General features: G+C 38.5%; 1 long non-coding RNA gene across 2 annotated transcripts; it reads right to left on the bottom strand.

The window, feature by feature from the left end:
- Positions 1-1,759: 1,759 nt before the first annotated feature.
- LOC138695850 (uncharacterized) lies at positions 1,760-4,069 on the bottom strand. 2 transcript variants are annotated; one of them, XR_011331201.1, is made up of 5 exons: positions 3,532-4,069; positions 3,181-3,431; positions 2,795-2,920; positions 2,361-2,568; positions 1,760-2,057 (listed from the first exon to the last, which is right to left on the bottom strand). It is a non-coding gene; the product is annotated as an uncharacterized lncRNA (long non-coding RNA). The 2 variants fall into 2 exon arrangements; XR_011331200.1 differs by having other exon boundaries at positions 3,181-4,069.
- Positions 4,070-5,887: the final 1,818 nt, after the last annotated feature.

The raw sequence follows: 5,887 nt of genomic DNA, 5'->3' as shown, positions 1-5,887 counted from the left end.
GGAGGCGAAACCTTCCCCGCCTAATCCAGACCGACCTGCGGACACACCAACACCATCCCAGACGACGCCGGAGGCTGCTAGGAGCGACGCTGCAGCACCATTGCCGGTGTTGCCTCCACAAAGAAGAAAACGCAGTGGCCAACCTGATCAGATCGCCGTGTGCGCGCTCGCGATGTGTGATCAAACCGAACGAGCTATTGATGCGAGTGTAGTGGTGCCGCAAGGCAAACGAAACAAGATTGTTGACACCCGATCGGCGTTCACAAACCATGATCCAAACATACAGACCAAATATGATAAGCACAGATTGGGGCCGAGACCTCCATAGCTTAAGAGACACGGACTCCCGGACTAGGCAACCTTAGCCTTTCAATTTATTGTATTCATTCATTGTATTTTCTCATGTTCAGTGTATTCTTTTGTTTTGTGATACTCCACTTCTGTTCATTGTATTTAATTGTCTTGTTGTAAGGGTTATATTACATAACTTACTACTAGTACCGCACGGGCAAAAACAGGAGGGGCGATTGTTGTGTATATCAATTCTCGATGCCCGTGCGTCCTACTTTAAACGGTTCAAACCTACCCGCGCAAATGAGAGTCGCTGCTTTCTCTCTCTCAGAAAGCAGGTTGGCTCGCTTTTTTTTCCCTCTTGTGAGGGAGAAAGCAAAGATCGCGCGGCGACGAGGCACGTTGGCAATAGAAATACCCCCAGGCACTATGACGTCAATGGCGTCCTCAACCACCATTGTTCCGAGAGGTATAAATATAACGCATCTCCGCGACTTCAGTCACTCGTTCGTCAGATGGCAAAGAGGTAGCTCTAGCGCGACCTCCGTCACTGACAGCAGTCTCCCAACCAGGCCTACGCTATGGTTGTCTTTTGTTCGGACGTGTCTGCACACGGCCACCACTCCGGGAACAGGGAGCCAAGCTGCGCCCCTGTCTCCTGTATTCTTTCCTACACTAGCCTCACTTCTTACGTATTTTAAACTTATTTCATTCTAGTCTCGCTACAAGCCTCATCACCACCTCCAACCCGCACACTTCTCTCCCCTGATCACCCTTATCTCTCACCATCCTGACTTCGACTCCCAGCTCTTATCCCGGCTTGTTCGATTAAACACAACCATCTCCTCAGCCCCCCCCCTCTAGAGTCGGTAAGTCGCGAGTGCGCTCTGTTGATCCGTCGATGATAGAGGTCACCCTTCCCCGCTCCTGAAGTCGGTAAGTCGCACAGTACGCTGTGTTGATCCTCCGATGCCAGGAGCTTGTTCTCGAAGTCGGTAAGTCGCACAGCACGCTGTGTTGATCCTTCGAACTAGAGAACTAACCTTCTACCTCATTCCATCTCTCTCGTTATCCTACCCCCCACAACACACCTGAGAGCAAGCCGATTTTCCCCAGGCACTCCCGTTACTCCTACCTTCCTCTCACTCAAGTCGCACTTTACTATCACCCATCATAACTCTCCCCGCATCGAAGCCTCAGGACGAATTTCTAAACCATCAATTTCTATCACGACTCCCCCGTTACCCCTACCACAGAACTAGGAGGGAACCATAGTTACACTTTCACTGTTATTTCTGTAATAAACAATGTTACTTTAAAAACAGTCTTTCCTTTAAACTTCACCACAGTTTCGTATCCCCCACCCACAAACCACAGCCATCTTGTCACGTCACTCCCGTTTCCCCTCCCCACCTCGACAACACGTCGGAGAGCGAAACGACCAGGAGTCCGGCGTACGACAAACTGATATTTCAGAATCTCCCCATGCCATTTCTGAAATCTCAATGAAGATATGGATCATTGTCTTGACTGTTTAACTTTACACAGCTTTCAATCATCTGGTTAAATATTGGAGTGCAAGATAACAAATGACATCAACTGCTGAACACTTGGTATCAATCAACCAACAACTTCATTACATTAAAGGGGAAAAAAAACTGAAAGAATTAATTGTATATAGACACAACACATAAGACAAGGCCGCTTCAGAACAGTAATTGGCAAGGCTCTGTTGTTTTAGGATTCTTATGTAGATTCAATTTCACCTGAAAGAAAAAAGTAGCATCTATAAGTATGCCTAATTATGAGAAATAAGAGAAACGGTTGTAGTAGTAGTAGTAGTAGTAGTAGTAGTCGTGGTGGTGGCGGCGGCAGCGGCGGCGGCAGCAGCAGCAGCAGCAGCAGCAGTAGCAGTAGCAGTAGTAGTAGTAATGATAATAATAATAATAATAATAATAATGACTGTAAAGTATGGAAATTAATATTGCAATGTAATATCAAAAGGTGATTTCACACCATCAACTCTTATCATTTAGTACAACAAATCTATTATATTCAGTTGCAATCACCAGTAGCTGTTCTTTCCTCCATTTTGTTGTTGGCTGATTTTTCACAAGTCTCCTATGATATGCAGCACTATCCATGACAATAACGCATTGCCCTAATGTTCTCAGGTTAACAACTGTGTTTGCACCCACTTCTCAACTACAGGGCTATTCATAGCACTATGGTAGTCCTGACTTTTCTTTCAATTGCATGAAAAAATTAAATCAGCACCTGCAATAAAAATTATACCTGGGCATATAATTACGTCACATGAATTCACAGCATTTAAATAAAGAAAATAAAACATAACATAACATAACATGACATGACATGAGATCCTCTTTGGTGAAAGGCTTTCCCACGTTTTTATTTAGTCACCAATTTTTATACTTTTGTACCCTGATTTAAAAAATTACTCTTGCCACATTTATGTAAAATATAAATCAATATAACTTACCGAGTATAAATCCACCTTTCGTTCTGGCATCTAATCTTCCACCCTCATTTGTTGGTCTACGAATAACACCATTCATGTCACTGGAAACTTCACCTGGTTTATTTCATGAATAAGTGGGTGACCCTACTTAAAAAAACAGAGAGAAAAGCAATTCACATTGACACTCTAAGAGACACAAAAATTTTAAAGACAGGAAAACCGTTCAAGAATTTTATAACTAGCCTCTAGTTATAATATGAAACTATTAATTGCAAAACATGTTGTTCCCACCTGAATTCATTACTAGTAGCCTATATTAATTGCAATTTCATATTCCACATAAGTGTTAACCTATTTGTTAGTAAAAAATTCAATCACTCAATGTCTCACAATACATTGAAATTTACCATTCATAAAAATCCAAGTCTCATCCAAGAATACTACGGGTTTAGGGTTCTCACGCTCCACATTTCTTATTTATTCTCTTAAAAACGAATAACATCACTTTCTCGTACATGTATATAAGGATCCCCTTTGCTCCATAGAAATTTCATCTCTTTCAAAATTTTTTTCACCGATGATAAGGATACTCTAAATAAATATGTTTCATAATCATCATTCATATGTTCCAGAACTTTTGCTGCTGTTAGTACTTCCCCTGTAACAGTAAATGAAAATTATGCCATATTTTTATACATATGACTAATATCAGAATTACATTGCATAAATCAACACAATAATTCCTGTAACTTCCCTACCTTTATGTAACTTGTCATAAATAAATCTCGCAATTGCATCTTTCGTAAAATCATCAGCGTCAGTCACTGGATGTTTACATAGTCTATGTTTTCCTGGTGTCACAAGTGGGGTCTCCTTCTGTGAATTTATCACTTTCGTGGCTGTAGTCAAACCAAGCTGTAATAACAAACAATAACATAACACTTCTAAAAATTGTTATATCATAAAATTCATGCATGATACCAACATTTACAGCTATATGAATAGAAAATGATCAACATGTTAGGTTGGATCTACGATAGGTTTAAGTAGGCTAATATTTAGGTAATTCTCCAGAAAAGCTACATCAAAGAAGGCATAATTTTATTTTGTTTAATTGATTTCTGTGATATTTACATAGTGATGAACACGTGGTTTTAGTGCACAGCCACAAATACTTTCAGCACAAAAATCCTTTGACACTTACCTGTATATTCTAATGCATTGTTGTAGTCCCTCCCTCAAACTTGTTACTAATTACCAATATAACATGCGAGAGGTCCAGGACGAAGAGAAATGGTTAGTTTCCCAGTAGTGCGTCCTCGTCCTCTCGAGTGTTATATCTTAACAAGTACTTTGGGTGGGGTAGCTTTTCTGAAGAAACACCATATTTAATATTACTTAGACCAGTCATGAATAAATTATTCAGCCAGAGTCAACGTTCCTATGCTTTATAGAGTATGTTATATAGTTATTATATAAAATTGAATTATTTTTAAGCACCATAACAGGCCAACATTCATGTAATATTTGCTGCAATATCAAGTTAATAATTACAATATGACTTGTATTTTCTTCGGCCGATGTGGCATGTAAATTGTGATCTGAATGGTTAATTTAATACCAAAAGAGAAAACTGGAAATTTACTTTCGTGCTGTTTGATTACTTGTTCGTCTAATTTGTAAATGTATTTAAGCTATCACCTACTGCAGTATTACAGTATCTTAAATGTATTTAGTTTGGCAATATGAAAATCACTGACTTGATTAAACATGTAGGCCTAACCTAAAAATTTGTTTTGTTTGACCACAATCATGAAATTATTAGTGCAAACTCCTAAAACTGAATACCACTTTGAAATGTATGCTTAAGAATACTTACTCCTAATAATTGTCCTATTCTGGTTGTAATTGCTGTCTCTGTTAGCATAATTCCTTCTTCATTATCTTCTTTCTTCAACTCATTATACACGTGAACTACAGATTTCTGAAGCGTACTCTAAATGCCACACATTTTCTTCCTTGGAGGAGTCACTGCAACACTATTTCATTTTTTTGACATAGTAATAAAAATCTAAACACGAAAGAAATTCATTAAAATTTGAAATAATATTTCTATCCATTACCCACGTGCATTATCACGCCCAAGTATATTATATTCATTCGTACTTATCTGACTATTCTTGAATTATAACCACAACGCAACACATAAAATAACTATTATGTATTAATATTAATACTAATATTAATTAATTATTAATAAGTTCGAATTTCACTATCTTCCAGTAACCGGCTGAGAAATCTAGTACAATTTTAATTTCATGGAACTCCAGTACCGGCAAATATTGTCTCAGCTGCCAACATACCGGTTACAAAATCACTACCATTTATAGTATTTGTCAGTATCGAAATTCGAAACGAAGTTGGCAAAAGAAAATTCAACCTTCAAACTAGAAAATCACCATAATCCACTAGCATTTGTAGTAATGGGGGAAAAATGGTTAGGTTTCACCCTTAGGGTATCAAGTTACCTGGTCTTCCCTATATAGCATAATTATGACATAATGTAGTCCTACAACATGTTGTTCCGCATAGAACGCTCCTGCCATCTAACGGTAAAACTTCGCATAAGATATCCCTATTGGGGCAGCTCAAACCTAACGAGTGAAAAGTTGTGCCTACAGTTTGATGCCATGCTCGTCTGCAGGTAATAAATGTAACATGCACAGTTTTTATGTAAAGGGTTTTTCATAAATTCTTAGGAGAGAAGTTTGCGAAGAATTTAGTAGGTTACACATACTATTAGAACTTGCATATGATTTGAAAATGTTACTGTCTACAGCAGTTCTATAAAAAGTGATAATTGTCTTGTAACTTTTATTCTACAATTTGAGTTTTCTTAAGGGGCAGCTCTTTTTTCCTGCTCTTCATGCATCTCGGTGGCATGTAGGTGGATGTCTGTGTATCCTTGAAGTGAGTCGTCTGATGCAAGTTCTCCCATCAATCCCTAGAGAAGTGGCAGAATAGTTGAATTTGGAATTGATTACGTATCATTCTTCAGGACTTTTTGTACAATTCTTGATGTTTGGATGTATAATAAAACATTTAAAAATTATA

The sequence above is a fragment of the Periplaneta americana genome, chromosome 3 (assembly GCF_040183065.1).
Source record: "Periplaneta americana isolate PAMFEO1 chromosome 3, P.americana_PAMFEO1_priV1, whole genome shotgun sequence".
Taxonomy (NCBI): Eukaryota; Metazoa; Arthropoda; class Insecta; order Blattodea; family Blattidae; genus Periplaneta; species Periplaneta americana.
Note: the sequence above shows the minus strand (reverse complement) of the source record. Positions and strands in the feature narration are given on the sequence as shown.